Below are 17,982 nucleotides of genomic sequence, written 5' to 3'. Positions count from 1 at the left end.
GAGGCTTCTCACACTATTTGTGGTGAAGACTGGACTTCTGAGCTCTGACCACTGGGTGGTCCTACTGTGCATGACCAGAAAACAGCCTCTGCCACAAGTGACTTATTGGAGACGTCCACGTCACCCGAACTGGTCTATATTCTGTTTAGTGAATCAAGGCCATGGACCATGTGCCTGTATGTTGTGGTAATGCCCAGCTGCTATGAAAGTTTCCAAGCATTTACTCTCAGTTCCTGTTCTTTCATCATAGAGCAGTACCAGATCACTCTTGAACAGCACTGCTCTTGAGCATGGGTTCTGGAATCTATAGCATGGGTTCAAATTCTTCCTATGCCACCCATGTTACTGATGGCAAGTTACTTATCCTCTCTGATCCTCAAGTTCCTCATCTCTAATATGGGGTAATAACATACAAAGAGTTGTTTGGGGAAAATAAATGAGATTATGACAGTAAATTGTGTAGTGCGGTGTCTGGGACACAGTAAATACAAAATAGGTTTTTTCATTTCCATTTGATCCCACGTTGTGAGGTTGGTAGAAGGAGTGAGCACTGGTAATCAACACCTCAAGAGTTATAGATAAAATGTTTTTATTTTTGAGACAGGTTCTTACTCTGTTGCAATGGTGTCATCATAGCTTACTGCAGCCTCTACCTCCCAGGCATAGGCAATCCTCCCACCTCAGCCTCCTGAGTAGCTGAGACTATATGCATGCACCACCACACTTGGTTAATTAAAAAAAATTTTTTTGTAGAGCTGGCCTATGTTGCTCAGGCTGGTTTTGAACTCATGGGCTCAAGTGAGCCTCGTGACTTGGCCTCCCAAAGTGTTGGTATTACAGGCATGAGCCACATTTTTATTTTGTTGTTTTTTGGATGTTTTTGTTGGTTTGTTTTGTTTTGTTTTTTGAGACGGTGTTTCACTCTGTTGCCCAGGCTGTGGTGCAGTGCCGCAATCACGGCTCACTGCAGCCTCAACCTCCCAGGCTTATGCAGTCTTCCCACTTCAAATTCTTGGGTAGCTGGGACTACAGGCATGCACCACCATGCCTAGCTAATTATTTAATGTTTTTGTAGAGATGGAGGTCTCCCTGTGTTGCCCAGGCTGGACTTGAACTCCTGGGTGCAAGTGATCTTCCTGTCTTGGCTTCCCAAAGTGCTGGGTGTATAGGAGTGAGCCACCACGCCTGGCCTGGATAAAATGTTAAAGCTGGGGAGTGGGTGGAGTAGAGTGGTCATATTTACTGTGTTCCTCCTATGTACCAAAGACTTAACATCTACTATGTAATTGATTCTCAAAATCGCCCTTTGAATTAGGTATTATTCCCATTCTGTAGATGGAAATGAAAATTTGGAGAAGTTAAATAACTTGGCCAACATTACACAGCTAGCCGAGTCCTGGTTGAAATCCAGGCCTGTCCAGGTCCAAGCCTTGCTCTTTCCACTACTCCACACAGTCTTCTTTGGCTAAATTATGTTCTCTCTTCCTGTGACGAAATCCTTTCAGCCTAAGTCAGGGGTCTATGGCAGTAGATTGCATTTCTATTCCCAATTATTCATTCCCCTATCCCCTGTGATAGAATTATACATCCCTGCCCCATTGACGCAGGTTTGGTCCTGTGACTCGATTTGGACAATGCAACCTCAGATGCATATCTCAGCAAAAGCTTTGAGCACCACTGCTTGGTGCCACAAGCCCCGCATGGCCCAGATAGGGGCTGCTCCTACCTGGGTCCAGGAATGAAGGTAACTTGGAGAGAGAGCTGCAGCCAATGTGAATGCGAAGTCAGCCTCTGTTGTTGTAAACACTGAGATCTGGGGTGGGGTGAGGGAGTAGAGGACACTGTCACCACCATGGAAGTTAGTCAAAGCTGACTGACACACTTGTCACACCGTGATACTACAAAGCAATGCCAGAGGGATTACATGGCTTGGAGCCTCTCCCTGCCTCTCATTAACACCCTGAAACCTACCTCCCTGTTCCACTGAAAAAGCTGAAATGCCTTGAGAGGTCAGTCACTTTCCCCAGGGATGCTCTGCAAGGCTTCACTGGGGATGAGAGTCCAGACGCATTGCTTCCCCACCAGTGCTATCCAACTTGCCACCCCCCAGAACTCAGCCTAGAAGGAGAAATACCCCTTGGCAGATATCTCAGGGCTGGCAGGGCTGGGGTGGAGCAGGACGTGAGGTGTGACTCAGCTGTGTGCACAGGCAGGGCTGGACCTGCTGGATATAGATAAGAGCCTCTCCCCTCCCCTCCTTCCATTCTCCTTTCCTCCCCTTTCTTCTGTCACTGCCTTCCCTAAATGTTATTCCTGGAGGCTAGGCTTTTGTTTTGCTTATTTTGAGTGGGTAAACAAGAGAGGGGCAGAATCTTGGCCTAGGGATGTCTGAGGACCCCCCAGCACAGGAAGGGAGTAGCCGTGGTGTTATGCTCACCCCTGGTAGCCCCTCGAGTTACAGTTGCTCTCCAGGCCTCAGGGGCTCCCACCTGGCTGATCACCAAAATCACCTGCACGGTTTTTCCCAGCCCTACCTAAGGGCCACCATTTACAACAATGCAGGGTGTTTACTGCACAAAAGGGACCTGGCTAAGAAGGCAAATGGGGGCCGGAGGTGCAGTTGCATTCGGCTACCAAAGTCACGTCTCCACGCAGGGCTGCCTTCCCCAAAGAAAGCAGGGAGGTTCTCATCTCATAAAGGCTGCATCCATTCACTAAGCGACATGGCAGTGGGTCCGCATCTCCGCAGAGCGGGTACTTTTTTCTACTTCATGGAAAAGTAGCAGGAATCATGTCCATACCCAGAAGACTCTGATTCTTGGGTTGGGAAATCTTCATGTTAAGAAATCTCTCACTTCCAGGTGGTTCTGAAGGTGAATTGGCTCTGGGAACCAGGGCCCTGGAAAATCCTGGAACCACTCAGCCCTCCTTAGGGAAGGGCCCTCTCAGTGCCAACAACCATGGCATGCCCGCTGAAAGTCAGCTCCCAGCTGAAGCCAGGGGCCAGGCAGGCACTGCCCAGAAAGTCTCTGCCACTCCCAGGTGATGTGACTGACCAGGCTCCATCCTGGCCTGCCACCTGTCCTCTGAAGCTGGCATACCCCCGTCTCCATATACCCAGCTCTGCCTCTGGGAGATGCTGCCTACCGCTAGCTGGAGCAGTTTACTAGGGAGATTAAAAGAAGGGTGACGCCAGCCCTAACAATATCCAAGGCAGAGCTGTGAACAAAGGGACGTGTGATGGGTAGCAGGTGACTGCAGACTTCCTGAGGTTAACGATGGGAAGAGATGGTGGGAGGATTGAATTCTGATTTTGAGCAATTATGCTCCTTCCTGGAGTTCCCTGTAGAGAAACTGCCCTAATCAGAAATTCCCAAGACTGGAAGCCTGGTGCTTCTAAAGGCCCTAAATCTCAGGACAGTGTGGACAGACACGCCATAGGCGGTCAGAAGAGCCAGCTAATTGAGCGCCGAGACTCTCAAGCGAGGAACCTAGGGTGCAACATTTCAGAAGGGTAGAATGTCTCCATTAGCTGGCACTTCTGACTGCCTGTGGGGCACTCACCCACACTGTCCTGCAATTTGGGGCCCTTAGAAACTCACCTTCCACAGTAGGGTGAAGGCGAATCATCTCTAATTGAAGATCTGAAATTGAGGTCTTTTCCTGTGCAGTTGAGAATATGTTTCCAATAAATGCAGAAATGGAGGAAAATAGCAAACAATGATTGAGAGAGCAGACTCGGGATCTGATCTTGGTAAAGTACAGATCTGACTCTGTCAGGCCTGGGAATCTGCATTTCTAACAAGCTCTGAGATGAGGATGCAGTTGGTCAGGGACCACATCTTGAGTGTCAGGGAGTTAGTTGACCTTGGGCAAGTTACACAATTCCTCTAAAAGGGAGACCTTGAACCCAGGATTGATCACATAATTTTCTATCCTGGTGCAAAATGAAAATGCCAGGCCCCTGGTTCAAAATTAGTGTGAATTTTAAGACCTCGACAGTAGAGAATTGAAACAGGCACAGGGCCTTTCAAATTGCAGGGGACCCTAAGCAACTGCCTAAGCCTCAGAGGGTTGGAAGACTCAACAAAGTTAACCATGTAAAGCACTTAGAAAGCACCTGGGCATGGCAAATCCATGAAAATGTCCCTGATCATGATTGCCCAGCCCAGAACAGCCTCTCCTTGAACATCGGGACTGTCAGACTGAGCTTATGTGGACTGACCTCCACTTCACAGGGGAGGAAGCTGAGGCCCACAGCAGGAGTTTGAAGAAAAAAGGGTGGGTGAATGGGGTGATTGTGGAGGCCAAGCTCAGGCCACCAGACACCCAGGCCAGGGCTCCTCCTTCAGGGCTGTCTCCTCAATGGACAAAAGGAAAAGGCGATGACGGCAGTGACGTAACACCACCACCATCGCTCAGAAATATTGAAGAGAGTGAGCCTGTCTGGATGGATGAACGAAGGTTAGCCTGTCGGAATGATCCTAACCATTAACTCATCTGTTGGGCTTCTAGAGATGTGCATTCGGAGCCATTGGTAAGAGCATGGAATTACGTGGAAACTGCAGAAGGGCCCTCAAACACTTTGCCTCTGAAATGGACCCAGGCTATTGCGCTTTGCAGGTTCTTGGTCTGCTTTCCCTGGTTTTGCTATCTCTGCCCTTATCTCCAATGCCACTTCTCATTGCTGTTAGGCTGTCCATCTCCAGCAGCTACTCCATAAATTGCTGGCAGTCTGATAGACAAATAACCCGAGTTATTAGGATGGTGCTTAAAATAAAGATAAATGGCATCTGACTGGTATCTGGTCAGTCAGGAATGTTATAATGTTTTGGCATCTTAAAATACCTTCCAGCTGGGGAGAGACTGCCTCTCCCAGGGCCTAGCCAATTCCTAGAAATAGCAAGGGCTCAGCTGAGAGCATGCTTTTGATGTACAAACTAACCAATCCTTCACTATCTGGCCTATACACCCAGGGAGACAATATTCCTCGTCTTAATCATACCAGGGCCAGGTATCAGACAACTAAGGACCACCCCTATAGCTTAGAGCACCCTCCATAAAATTCAAACTAGCCAATCCAAAACTGTTCACCTTGTCCTGCCTTGCCTTCCCCTTGAAAGCCCCAGTAAAGGCTCTGACCTAACGCTTTCCCCTGGCTCCTGCCTTCTGCCCCCTGTCCACCCTGGTGTCTTCCCGCTGTGTGGTATGCCATGTCTCCTGTCTCTAGGACCTGTGAGTGTAATACACTCTGTTTTCCTGGGCCTCTCCTTTGCCTCTGCTTGTGGACAGACTGACCAACACATTGCCTGACCAACCATTGCATAAAAGAATACAAAACACAGTTTCTTCAGGCGTCTTCTCAGTCATCTGATTTCTGATTCTGTGCTTTATTTTGCAGGTGAGTGAGGTTGCCAGATATTGAATTTTGAATGAATGAGTTATTACTGTAGGAGTAAGAAAATTGATAACAGAAAAACTGCAAGTGTTAAAAATCATTGCCACTATTACTATTTTAGTTGTCGTTATTAGGATAAGAAGATTGGCAGTGAATCTCTGAGGTTATTCTGAGAATCAGAATCTTCCTATCTCTTCCTATCTCAAGTGAGGGTACTCCAGGCTACAGTGGTGACTGTGCCTTCTCTTTCTAGTGGCCACCATCAGTCAGCTTAGATTGAGGACAACGCTTTGCCCTTGATCTCTAACTGCATTTTTCTAGCGACTGGGGGAGGCACGATGGCCAGGGATGTGAAGATTGGGAGGTGAGCTGTCCAACCTTCAGATCTGTAGCCACCCCAAACCAGAGACCAGAGCGGAGCGACCCTCTTCCTTCTCTCCCTGTTACCCCTCAAGGTATCTCATGATTGGCTTAGGAAGAGAGAAATGAATGGGTAAGGCTCAGGCTGTCCAGCCCAGGTAAGCAGCCCCAAGGGCTGAGTATGGTAACCGTCCAGAATGGCCCTCCCCACTTCCCTCCCAGCATGATCCTGCTTGCCCCTCGGAGCCACTCAAGGGCACCTCTTCCGAAGCCCTCTGCAGCACTCCTAGACAGAGTGAGGCTCAGCCCTCTGTGTCACCACAGCTCAGTGGTAATAACAATAATAATAATAATAACAATGAATACTGCCATATTTGGGGCACTGTGCTGTCATCCATTAATCCCTACAGCTGTGTGAGGTAGATGCTGTTATTCTTCATACTTGCAGGTAGAGAAACAGGTAGAGTGGCTTACCAAGGTTGTGTAGGTCTAATTCCAGATTCTGGGCTCTTCACCTCCAAGGTGCACTGACATAGTGTATCATATTCCATGGAGATGACCTTCCAAGGAGCAGACCTGCACAGAGGCCTGGTGCTTCACTGACTTCTGAGTGGACAGAAGGACTAACTGAATGAATGTGTGGAGGAGACGGAGGCATTTCAGAGGGCAGTGGAATTCCAGGGGTCACCTGGGGCTGCAGGGCTGAAATGCTGTGAGGTTCCCTGGGGGTGCTTCTCCTTGTGGCTGTGGCCTGCCTGGGACACTGCTGGTTTCTGGAAGTGAACTTGGGGAAGAAGTCTATCGCCTGCCATGCCTGGGTCTCTAGGAAGCAGGCCTGGTGGAGAACAATCCACATTTCCCCCATGACCAGGAATGACTTGAGAGAAAGAAATTCCTGTGAGTGAGAGACACAGAGTTGCTCGGTGAGGGTGGACCTGGTGTGGCTCAGCTCAGCCCAGACCCTGAGCTGCATAGTCCCCTCCTTGCAAATCTTTTGTGGGGGAAACTCCCTGGGAAGCCTGGCAAACTCCCTTGTTTTGCCTGCTGTCTTAGTCTGCTTGGACTGCTTCAACAAAATACCACAGACTAGGTGGCTTAAACAACAGAAATTGATTTTTCACAGTTCCAGAGATTGGGAAGTCCAAGATCAAGGTTTTAACAAGTTCAGTTCCTAGTGAGGGCTTCTTCCTGGTTTGTGGATGGACACCTGCTCACTGTGTCCTCACATGATGGAGAGAGAGATCACCTCTCTCATATCTCACCTCTCAGACTGCTATGGTTTGAATTTGGCCTCGTCCCACCAAAACCCATATTGAGGCTTGGTCCCCAATATAGCAGTGTTGGAAGGTGGTACCTTTAAGGGGCGTTTGAATCATGAAGGATCCACACTCATGAAGGGATTAATACAGTGTTGAGGGAGTGAGTGAGTTCTCACTCTTGTGGGATTGGGTTAGTTACAGTGAGGGTTTTTATATACCAGGCCGTTATAAAGTGAGCCTGCCTCTAGTGTTTGGTCTCTTTGCATGCACCATGTCCCCTTCTGCTTTCCACCGTTGAGTTGAGGCAGCATGAAGCCCTTGCCAGCTGGGCAGTCAGACATTGGAATTCCCAGCCTCAAGAATCATGAACCAAATAAACCTCTTTTCTTTATAATTTACCCAGTCTCAGGTATTCAGTTATAGCAACAGAAAACAGACTGACAGGTACTAATCTCATATGTGAGGGTTCCACACTGAAGACCCAATTACCTCTAGCAGGCCCCACTCCTAAATACCATCACATTGGGGATTAGGGCCTCAGTATATGAATTTCAGGGGGGCACAAACATTCAGTCCATAGCACCCACTGAGTCCTTGTCTTAGCCCCTGAATCAAGGTAGCGAGTCAGCATTGCATGTCCTTCTCTCTGCCCCAAGAGCTTGCACCCTTGTATCTTGTAGCCTCACACTGTCTTCCCCTTCTGCCCCAGAAGTAACACCAAGAGGTCCTTTCCTCTTGGGTTCCTGAGTCAGGGTTGGATTTTGGGAGTTTGGGCCTCCTCCTTGTCCCCAGCCTTGCGCTCTCTCAGATAGGGCAGGTTTAGGACCTCTGTGGGCTCTCATTCTGTGATTTTTACCCACCGGGTCCAGCTCTGCAGGTGGTGAATGTGACTGAGTTCATCTGGAAGGCGTGAATGCTGGACTCCTGGCCTGTCCACATGTGCACAGGCACACACATGCATGCACACACATATAAACACACAGGCCAACTTTCCAGGGCTTCTCTAACTGCCAGCTGCTCCCAATCTGTATCTTTATCCGGGAGTGGGATGACAAGTAAAATAAACAGATCTCCTGTTTCCCTAAGCCAGTAGAACTTTCTTTGCTTATGGAAATGTTGTATATCTACTCTGTCCAATACCACTGTGGCTACTGAGCACTAAAATGTGGCTAGTGTGAGGAACTGAAGTGTAAATTGTTATTTTATTTTAATTAAAATTTAGGCCGGGTGCGGTGGTTCACACCTGTAATCCTAGCACTTTGGGAGGCCAAGGAGGGTGGATCACTTGAGGTAGGGAGTTTGAAACCAGCCTGGCCAACATGGTGAAACCCCGTCTCTACTAAAAATACAAAAAAATTAGCCAGGCATGGTGGTGGGTGCCTGTAATCCCAGCTACTTGGGAGGCTGAGACGGGAGAATCGCTTGAACCCAGGAGGCAGAGGTTGCAGCGAGCCGAGATTGTGCCACTGCACTCCAGCCTGGGTGACAGAGTAAGACACTGTCTCAATAATAAAATAAAAAATAATAATCATAAAAATTAAGAAAATAAATAAAGTTTAGCTACCTGTGGCCAGTGGCTAGCAAATTGGACAATGTAGATTTAGATGGATAGGGACCATGATGCTTTCCAAATCAAAAATCAGGACCCACAGCCTGATAAATGGAAATAGATGTATAGGGCAAAATATTTGAAATTGGGACTGTTCTGATAATTCCTGGGTGCTAGATCCGTGCTTGAACCCTAGCTCAGGTTTAAAAACCTCACTTGGCCGGGCACGGTGGCTCATACCTGTAATCCCAGCACTTTGGGTTTGGGAGGCCAAGGTGGGCAGATCACTTGAGCTCAGGAATTGGAGACCAGCCTGGGCAACATGGCGAGACCCCTGTCTCTACAATATATACAAAAATTAGCCAGGTGTCATGGCATGTGCCTGTAGCTCCAGCTACTCAGGAGGTTGAGTTGGGAGGATCACTTGAGCCTGGGACATTGAGTCTGCAGTGAGCTGAGGTTGCACCACTGCAATTCAGCCTGGGTGACAGAGTGAGACCCTATCTCAGAAAAAAAAAAAAAAAAAAAGGAAAAAAGCAACTCTGTAAAGAAGATAATCTCACTCTCATTTTGCAGATGAGGCAACTGGGGCTCAACGAAGCTAAGTGATGACCCCAGGTCACGCAGCAAGCCATGGTTTGGCCTCACCCCTAGGGCTGTCTGGGTCAAAACCTGGGCTCTCCCATTGGTCCCCGCAGGCTGGGGTGCAGTGGAGTGATCTCTGCTCAAGGCAAACTCCACCCCCCGGGGTTCAAGCGATTCTCCTGCCTCAGCCTCCCGAGTAGCTGGGATTACAGGTGCCCACCACCACACCCGGCTAATTTTTTTTGTATTTTTAGTAAAGATAGGGTTTCACCATGTTGGACAGTCTGGTCTTGGACTCCTGACCTCAGGAAATCACAGGCCTGAGCCACCATGCCCAGCCGTAGACCTTTTTAAGTCAGTTCATGGGAGGGCGGTCCAGCCCCCACCCCCACCAGTCATGTCTCTACTTCTGTGAGAAACTGGGGTAAAGAGACCTCTGGGACTGACGACTTGAGGAGAAGCTGCTGGTGTCTCTGGGAGAGAAAGAGAGTGATTTGTCCATCCACAGAGCCTGATCTGCACCCCAGACGCCTCCCACACAGACCCCCACAGGCTGCTACGAGGAGGTGAGGAGTCCGCCGCATGGGAGACATGATGTCCAGGGCTCTCTTCTTGCCTAAAATTTTCGGCTTGCTGTCTGAGTCCCGCCAATTACAGGCTGGGTTTTGTTCGTTTTAAAAAATGCAGTTCTCTAGTTCCTCCGAGGAAAGGAGCGAGGGTCATTAGAGGGGTGGAGGAGGGTGGCAGGTGAGTCTGGCTAGAACCTCAAAAGTAGGGAGTTTCAGTCAAAGAACCCCAGAATTCCTGTGGGCAGTGTGGGATGAGCAAAGAAGCAGGGGAGAGGGTGGGAGGCATTGGAAGACCAGATTTTGGGAGGCACGGAAGGCAAACTTTTCAACCAGTTCAAACTCCAGTCTGCTTCTCTGGGTGGGGAAAGGTGTCTTCAGCTGGCTTGGTTCTCTCCTGCCCCAGGGCCTCTGCCTGCACTGCTCCAGCCTCTGCTCCCAGCCCTCAGGAGTTTCTGCCGAATTCACCCCCCTTCTGCGTCCTCCTCCATCACCCAGCTCTCAGGGAGGCCTTTCTGGCCCCCAGGTTTTGTATCATATGTATTGGATATTCTCACAGCATCTGCCCCTGTCCTCCACATGTTTAGTTCTGCTTCAAATACTACACTTGTTAGAATTGCTATTTGATTAATGTCTTATTCCCTCACTGGACTCTTTAAGCTTCATGAGAACTGGGACCATGTGTGAATTTGCTCTTGATTTTAGCCATGCAACTCACTGTGACGCCTGGCACATGGGTGCGATGCCATAAACATGGGCTGAATAAGTTAAATAAGTAAAGGTAGAGGAGGTCTATCCCACCGCAGGTCTTTCTATTCCTTTCCACAAAGAAGTTGGGCCTGCCCCAGCTGATCAGTAGAACTATAATTTGTGCATCCCAAGTTCACCCCTAACTTCTTCTCTCATACATGGAAGAAAATGCATGTCAGTTAGAATGCTTTGGGCTGCAAGTAACTGAAAAGTCAATCAGCAGTGGCTTAAACCCAACACAGATGTTAGTTACTTAATGAGAAGACTAAAGGTAGGTGATTCCAGAGTAGATTCAATGGCTCAGTGCTGCCATCAAAACCTAGGCTTTCCCCATCTCTCTCTTTTTTTTTTTTTTTTGAGATGGAGTTTTGCTCTTGTTGCCCAGGCTACAGTGCAAAGGAGCTATCTTGGCTCACTGCAACCTCCACCTCCAGGTTCAAACGATTCTCCTGCCTCGGCCTCCTGAATAGCTGGGATTACACACATACACCACCATGCCCAGCTAATTTTGTATTTTTTTTTTTTTAGTAGAGACGGGGTTTTACCATGTTGTTCAGGCTGGTCTCGAACTCCCGACCTCAGGTGATCCTCCTGCCTCGGCCTCCCGAATAGCTGGGATTACATGCATGCACCACCATGCCCAGCTAATTTTGTATTTTTTTTTTTTTTTAGTAGAGACGGGGTTTTTACCATGTTGTTCAGGCTGGTCTCGAACTCCCGACCTCAGGTGATCCTCCTGCCTCGGCCTCCCAAAGTGCTGGGATTACAGGCATGAGCCACCATGCCCGGCCGGCTTTCCCCATCTTTCTGCCCTGTCATCATCAGCATCTTCTGCTACAGCAACAAACATTCTCTAAAAACTGTCTCAAGCAGAAAGAAAGGGCCAAAAAGGGGCTGGGGGAGGGCATTTGTTTGCAAGATTGAATTTTGAAAATTAAGTGGCTGTCTGTAGTAACCTCTAAGAGAGTATTCATGCCATAGTTTTGTAATTATTTTTTTTACCTGTGGCCATACCTCCCCTCCAACCTCTGCAAGCAGCTTCTTCGTGATAGAGACTGTATTTTAGGACCCTGCTTCCCCAGCCCCTGGCACAGTCTAGGCACCCACACTGCTGACAGAAGAGGGGGCTCTGAAGGGGGCCAAGAGTGAAAGGTGGGGAGGGGCCACAGGTGAGGGAGGGGAGGAGTCCTTTGCTAAAAGCAGGAACTCAAAGGGAAAGTGGGCATCAGGGTGCTCATAGCATAGGAAAGAGGAAGTGGTAAGTCTGAGAAAAGGTTGGAGAGGGTTGTGGCAAACCTTGGCACGGTCTGGAAAGAACTACAGAGAGGAAAGGAAGGGTGTAGAGCATGAGGTTTATGCCAACACGGCTTCTTCCTTTAGGCTTCATAATATTTCTCCCATCTCACTGGGCATTGTTTCCTCCCAGCAAAGTGAATGTGTGGCTCTCACCCTATCCAGAAGTGTCCAAATGCAAGTGAGCCCTGGGATGGGTGTCACTGACGGCTCCTGCAATAGTTGGAGGAATGAAAGGCTTTTAAATGCACTTCCTTCTTCCCACCCATATGGTCTAATGGAATTGAATGCTCAACACCAGGCACTTTTTTAAAGAGATGGGAGGAAAAGCTAAAATATTAGGGGTGATTAAGAAAGAAGGAAGTGTGCCAGGGACAGTGGCTCAAGCCTGTAGTCCTAGCACTCTGGGAAACTGAGGCAGGCAGATCACTTGAACCCAAGAGTTCAAGACCAGCCTGGACAACATGATGAAACTCCATCTCTACAAAAAAATACAGGTGTGTGCCTGTAGTCCCAGCTACTTGGAAGGCTGAGGGCGGGGGAGCGCTTGAGTCTGGGAGGTTGAGGCTGCAGTGAGCCGAGATTGTGCCACTGCACTCCAGCCTGAATGACAGAAAAAGACCCGATTTCAAAAAAAAAAAAAAAAGGAAGCGGATCCAAGCCCCTGCCTACCCCCAGTCTTCCTTCCTGTGGTCCAAGTCTCAGCATCCGGCATTCTCCCTGGCCTTCGGTCATGACCTGTCTGAGCAGGGTCCTGCTGAGCCTGCCACTGGGTGTGGGGTGGGGAGGAAGCCCACAGGATTTCGCTGGCCCCCAGGACCCCATCAGATCAGCAGAGACATGCTCACCGCTGTGGCTCTACCCTGTGTCTGGAAGTGGCTGCTCTTGTGGTCCTATTCCGGCTCTTGTCAATCAGAGCAGCCAGTTCCCCTCAGTTCCTTCCTCCCCAAGGCTGGTGCCTGGGAGGCAGGGCTCCCTTCTCTTTGTCTTAATTCTTCCCAGCCCCCTTTGGAAAGGAAGGACATCATTCCAACTGGTTCACCTGCTTTGTCTTGCCTGGAGAAACAAAGTTTAGCTCATGCTAGGAATGAAAATTTTTTGTTTGTTTGCTTTGTTTTGGTTTGGTTTTAGAGCCAGGGTCTCACTCTGTTGTTGTCCAGGCTAGAATGCAGTGGTGTGATCACAGCTCACTACAGCCTCAAACTCCTGGGCTCAAGTGATCCTCCTGCCTCAGCCTCCTGAGCAGCTAGGACTACAGGCACACACCACCATGCCTGCCTAATTTTAAAAAATTCTTGTAGGCCAGGAACAGTGGCTCACGCCTATAATCCCAACATTTTGGGAGGCCAAGGTGGGAGAATCGCTTGAGCTCAGGAGTTCAAGACCAGTCTGGGCAACATGATGAAACTCCATCTGTATAAAAAATTAGCCAGGTGTGGTGGCACATGCCTATAGTCCCAGCTACTCCGGAGGCTGAGGTAGGAGGATTGCTTGAGCCCAGAAGATGGAGGCTGCAGTGAGCTGAGATAGCACCACTGCATTCCAGCCTGGGTAACACAGTCTCTAAAACCAAACCAAAAAATAAACAAACAAACAAAAAGTTTTCATTCCTAGTATGAGCTAAACTATTTCTCCTGGCAAGACAAAGCAGGTGAACCAGTTGGGATGATGTCCGTCCCTTCCAAAGGGGATTGGGAAGAATTAAGGCCACGAGAGGGGAGCCCTGCCTCCCAGGCACCAGCCTCAGGGAGGAAGGAACAGAGAGGAGCCGGACCTGCTCTGATGGACAGGAGCTGGAATAGGACCACGAGAGAATCCACTTTCAGACACAGGGTAGAACCACAGCGGTGGGCATGTCTCTGCTCATCTGATGGGGTCCTGAGAGCCAGCCTGATCCTTTGGGCTCCCTCCCTGCCCCACACCCCACATCTTGTCTGAGAAATTTTTTTTTTTTTTTGGTGGAGACGGGATCTTGGTATGTTGCTTATTGGTCTCAAACTCTTGGGCTCAAGTGATCCTCCTGCCTCAGCCTCCCAAAGTGCTGAGATTACAGGCATGAGCCACCATGCCTAGCCAATGAAAAAATTTAATAACCGGCTTATCCTGCCTGAAACAAAACATCTCTAAGGAGTTTACTAAACACATCAAAACCCAAAACACACCCAGTATCTAACATTTAAAATATTCAGTATAACTCTCAGATTACCTTTTCCTGTGGAGAGACAAGTAGAACAACAGTCTCGAAAAGACTCTCCACACAAAGGAGACTATCGAGTGGTCCGACAGGATCTCTGGGCTAAATTGGGCAGTTGCTGAGGAGGGTAGAGGATTTGAGCTTCTCCCTTGGGGTGATCTCGGCAAGGGAGTTAAGAATCAAAGCCCTGGGGCCATGGCTGTGAAACCTTTGAAAGTAGGAGAACCACTGTCATGTGTCCTGTGGGAGTTTCACTGTCTGCTGCCTCTTCGCTGTCAGTGTGCCTCTTAAAACACAGATCTTGTGGGAGCGAAACCAACGCCTGGCTCGGAGCAGCAGCCTCTGAGGTGTCCCTGGCCAGTGTCCTTCCACCTGTCCACAAGCATGGGGAACATCTTCGCCAACCTCTTCACGGGCCTTTTTGGCAAAAAAGAAATGCGCATCCTCATGGCAAGTCTGGATGCTGTGGGCAAGACCACGATCCTGTACAAGCTTAAGCTGGGTGAGATCGTGACCACTATTCCCACCACAGGCTTCAACGTGGAAACCGTGGAGTACAAGAACATCAGCTTCACTGTGTGGGACGTGGGTGGCCAGGACAAGATCTGGCCCCTGTGGCACCACTACTTCCAGAACCCACAAGGCCTAATCTTCGTGGTGGACAGCAACGACAGAGAACGTGTGAACGAGGCCTGTGAGGAGCTCATGAGGATGCTGGCCGAGGACGAGCTCTGGGATGCTGTCCTCCTGGTGTTCGCCAACAAGCAGGACCTCCCCAATGCCATGAATGCGGCTGAGATCACAGACAAGCTGGGGCTGCACTCCCTATGCCATAGGAACTGGTATATTCAGGCCACCTGCACCACCAGCAGCGACGGGCTCTATGAAGGACCTGACTGGCTGTCCAATCAGCTCTGGAACCAGAATTGAATGCAACCCCCCTCCCGCTCACTCCTCTTGCCCTCTGCTTTACTCTCATGTGGCAAACGTGCAGCTCGTGGTGTGAGTGCCAGAAGCTGCCTCCGTGGTTTGGTCACCGTGTGCATCGCACCATGCTGTAAATGTGGCAGATGCAGGCTGCAGCCAGGCTTTTTATTTAATGTAAATAGCTTTTGTTTCCAATGAGGCAGTTTCTGGTACTCCTATGCAATATTACTCAGCTTTTTTTATTGTAGAAAGAAAAATCAACTCACTGTTCAGTGCTGAGAGGGGGATGTAGGCCCATGGGCACCTGGCCTCCAGGAGTCGCTGTGTTGGGAGAGCCAGGCATGCCCTTGGCTTTAGAGCTGTGTTGAAATCCATTTTGGTGGTTAGTTTTTAACCCAAACTCAGTGCATTTTTAAAAATAGTTAAGAATCCAAGTCGAGAACACTTGAACACACAGAAGGGAGACCCCGCCTAGCATAGATTTGCAGTTATGGCCTGGATGCTGGTCACCAGCCCAGCGGTTCCCCTCGGGAACATGAGGTGGTGGTGGCACAGCAGACGGTGATCAATTCTGCATGGTCACAGTAGAGATCCCCACAACTCGCTCGTCCTTGGGTCACCCTGCTTTCCATAGCCATGTGCTTGTCTCTGTGCTCCCACAGTTCCCAGGGGCCAGGCTGGGAGCCCACAGCCACCCCACTCTCTCGCAGGCTGCCCCACCCACCTTCAGGCAGCCTAAGGGACCCAGGGCCCCATCTATCCCTCGGTCACCGTGTGGCCACAGTGGGCCCGTCGTCCCCAACACTCGTGCTCGCTCAGACACTTTGGCAGGATGTCTGGGGCCTCACCAGCAGGAGCGTGTGCAAGCTGGGCAGGTGGTCCACCTAGACCCACAGCCCCTCGGGAGCACCCCACCTCTGTATGTGATGTAGCTTTCTCTCCCTCCACCTGCAGGGGTCCGATTTGCCATAGAAAAAGGCAACCTCTACTTTTTTCTTTTGTATTTTGATAAACACTGAAGAAGCTGGAGCTGTAAAATTTATCTTGAGGAAACCTCAGAACTGGTCTATTTGGTGTCATGGAACCTCTTACTGCTTTCAATACATGATTAGTAATCAACTGTTTTGTATACTTGTTTTCAGTTTTCATTTCGACAGACAAGCACTGTAATTATAGCTATTAGAATAAAATCTCTTAACTATTTCAAAAAAAAAAATTAAAGAAAATAAATAAATAAATAAATAAACACAAGTGGCCGGTGTGATTGCCTTCAGCAGCAGCAGACTGTGAAACAGTAGGCTGCCGGGTTCGGGAGACGGTGTGGATAAAGTCGGTTTTTTTTTTTTCGAGACAGAGTCTGGCTCTGTTGCCCAGGCTGGAGTGCAGTGGCACGATCTCGGCTCACTGCAAGCTCTGCCTCCTGGGTTCATGCCATTCTCCTGCCTCAGCCTCCTGAGTAGCTGGGACTACAGGCGCCCGCCACTAAGCCTGGCTAATTTTTTGTGTTTTTTTTTTAGTAGAGATGGGGTTTCATCATGTTAGCCAGGATGGTCTCGATCTCCTGACCTCGTGATCCGCCCACCTCGGCCTCCCAAAGTGCTGGGATTACAGGCATGAGCCACTGCGCACGGCCTTGTTTTTTTTTTTTTTTTTTTTTTTTTTTTTTTTTTTTTTTTTTTTTTTTGAGACAGAGTTTCACTCTTGTTGCCCGGGCTGGAATGCAATGGCATGATCTTGGCTCACCACAACCTCTGCCTCCTGGATTCAAGTGAGTCTCCTGCCTCAGCCTCCCGAGTAGCTGGGATTACAGGCGCCCACCACCATGCCCAGCCAATTTTTGTATTTTTAGTAGAGACGGGGTTTCTCCATGTTGGGCAGGCTGGTCTCGAACTCCTGACCTCAGGTAATCCACCCAACTCGGCCTTGCAAAGTGCTGGGATTACAGGCATGAGCCACCGTGCCTGGCCTAATGTCCAGTTTTAAGAGACAACGTCTGCAGATTCCTAGGGCTTATAGATCGGGAGCAGAGGAGTCAGAAGTCACCCAGTCCTCCCCAGGCTTCTGCAGGCTCCAGGACTCTTTCCTCTGCCCACTGGGAGAAACTAGATGAGCCAAAGCAATGGGAAAGCTCGAGTGTTGGAGGTAGCCAGGGTGTATTGTGTCGTGCGTGAGAGGGAGGGATGTTTCAGGCAGCTGATGACTATGGGGATGTGGGTGGCGTACTTCAGTAGAAAACACTGTAATATTTGTGACAGTCCCGTTAACTGTAAAGCACTATCCAAATGCCGTTATAAAATCATCCTGTTGTCGACAGTTTTAAGAGAAAAACTTCTGCCCAGTTGCCACTAGAGGGCGGCCGAATCTCGCATAGTTGAAAAGGTCCCGGGCAGGGAAGGGTCCTAGGTTTACAAAGGGAGAGGGTATGAGAGGGCAGCCCTGGCTGGCTGTGGCCATGGACATGTGGTCATCGGCGGGCCCTGGGTTCCAGAGCGAAGTTGAAGCAGGCTACCTTTGTCAAGGGCTTCCCTCGTTGTTCTCTGGAATCCCTACACCCTGCCGCAAACACACTCAGGTGGAACCCCAGGTCTGCGGCCCAGGGCTCTACCCACCCGCTTCCCACGAGCCCTTCCCAGGGCTCTACCTTCCCGCTTCTCCGCCTTAAGATTTAACGTCGCCATTCATTTTCAGTTCTTATTCCCTGGGTTCCGCTAAAATACCACCTACTCTGAGAAACTCATTTACGCTAAGGAGCTAATAATGGCAGACAACAGTTTAGCTTTTAGCCCTTTCGAGGACACTTACACTTAGGAGATTTGGTTTCTTTTAAGGATGTGTAAGAGTCTCCTCAGGCCCCCCTGCACCGGGGGTGATAGCAACTGTAAGGCACTGTGTTTTTCTAGCATGTTCTGGCACTGTCATGAGACCATTCCCAAAAGCCGCTCGCACTCATTTCGGAGACAGCCAGGGATGTTTTACGGGAGCTCGACAATGTCTTTTTTTTTTTTTTTTTTTTTTTTTTTTCTTTTTTTTGAAATAGAGTCTCACTCTGCAGCCCAGGCTGGAGCACAGTGGTGCGATCCTGGCTCAATGCAACCTCCACC

At 49.4% G+C, this 17,982-nt stretch overlaps 1 pseudogene across 1 annotated transcript; it reads left to right on the top strand.

Moving 5' to 3' along the window:
• Nucleotides 1–14,249: 14,249 nt before the first annotated feature.
• LOC104665013 lies at nucleotides 14,250–14,987 on the top strand (annotated as a pseudogene). Its single transcript, XR_004057371.1, has one exon. The product of XR_004057371.1 is annotated as an ADP-ribosylation factor 1 pseudogene (transcript).
• Nucleotides 14,988–17,982: the final 2,995 nt, after the last annotated feature.

This window comes from Rhinopithecus roxellana, chromosome 5 (assembly GCF_007565055.1).
Source record: "Rhinopithecus roxellana isolate Shanxi Qingling chromosome 5, ASM756505v1, whole genome shotgun sequence".
Lineage (NCBI taxonomy): Eukaryota > Metazoa > Chordata > Mammalia > Primates > Cercopithecidae > Rhinopithecus > Rhinopithecus roxellana.
Note: the sequence above shows the minus strand (reverse complement) of the source record. Positions and strands in the feature narration are given on the sequence as shown.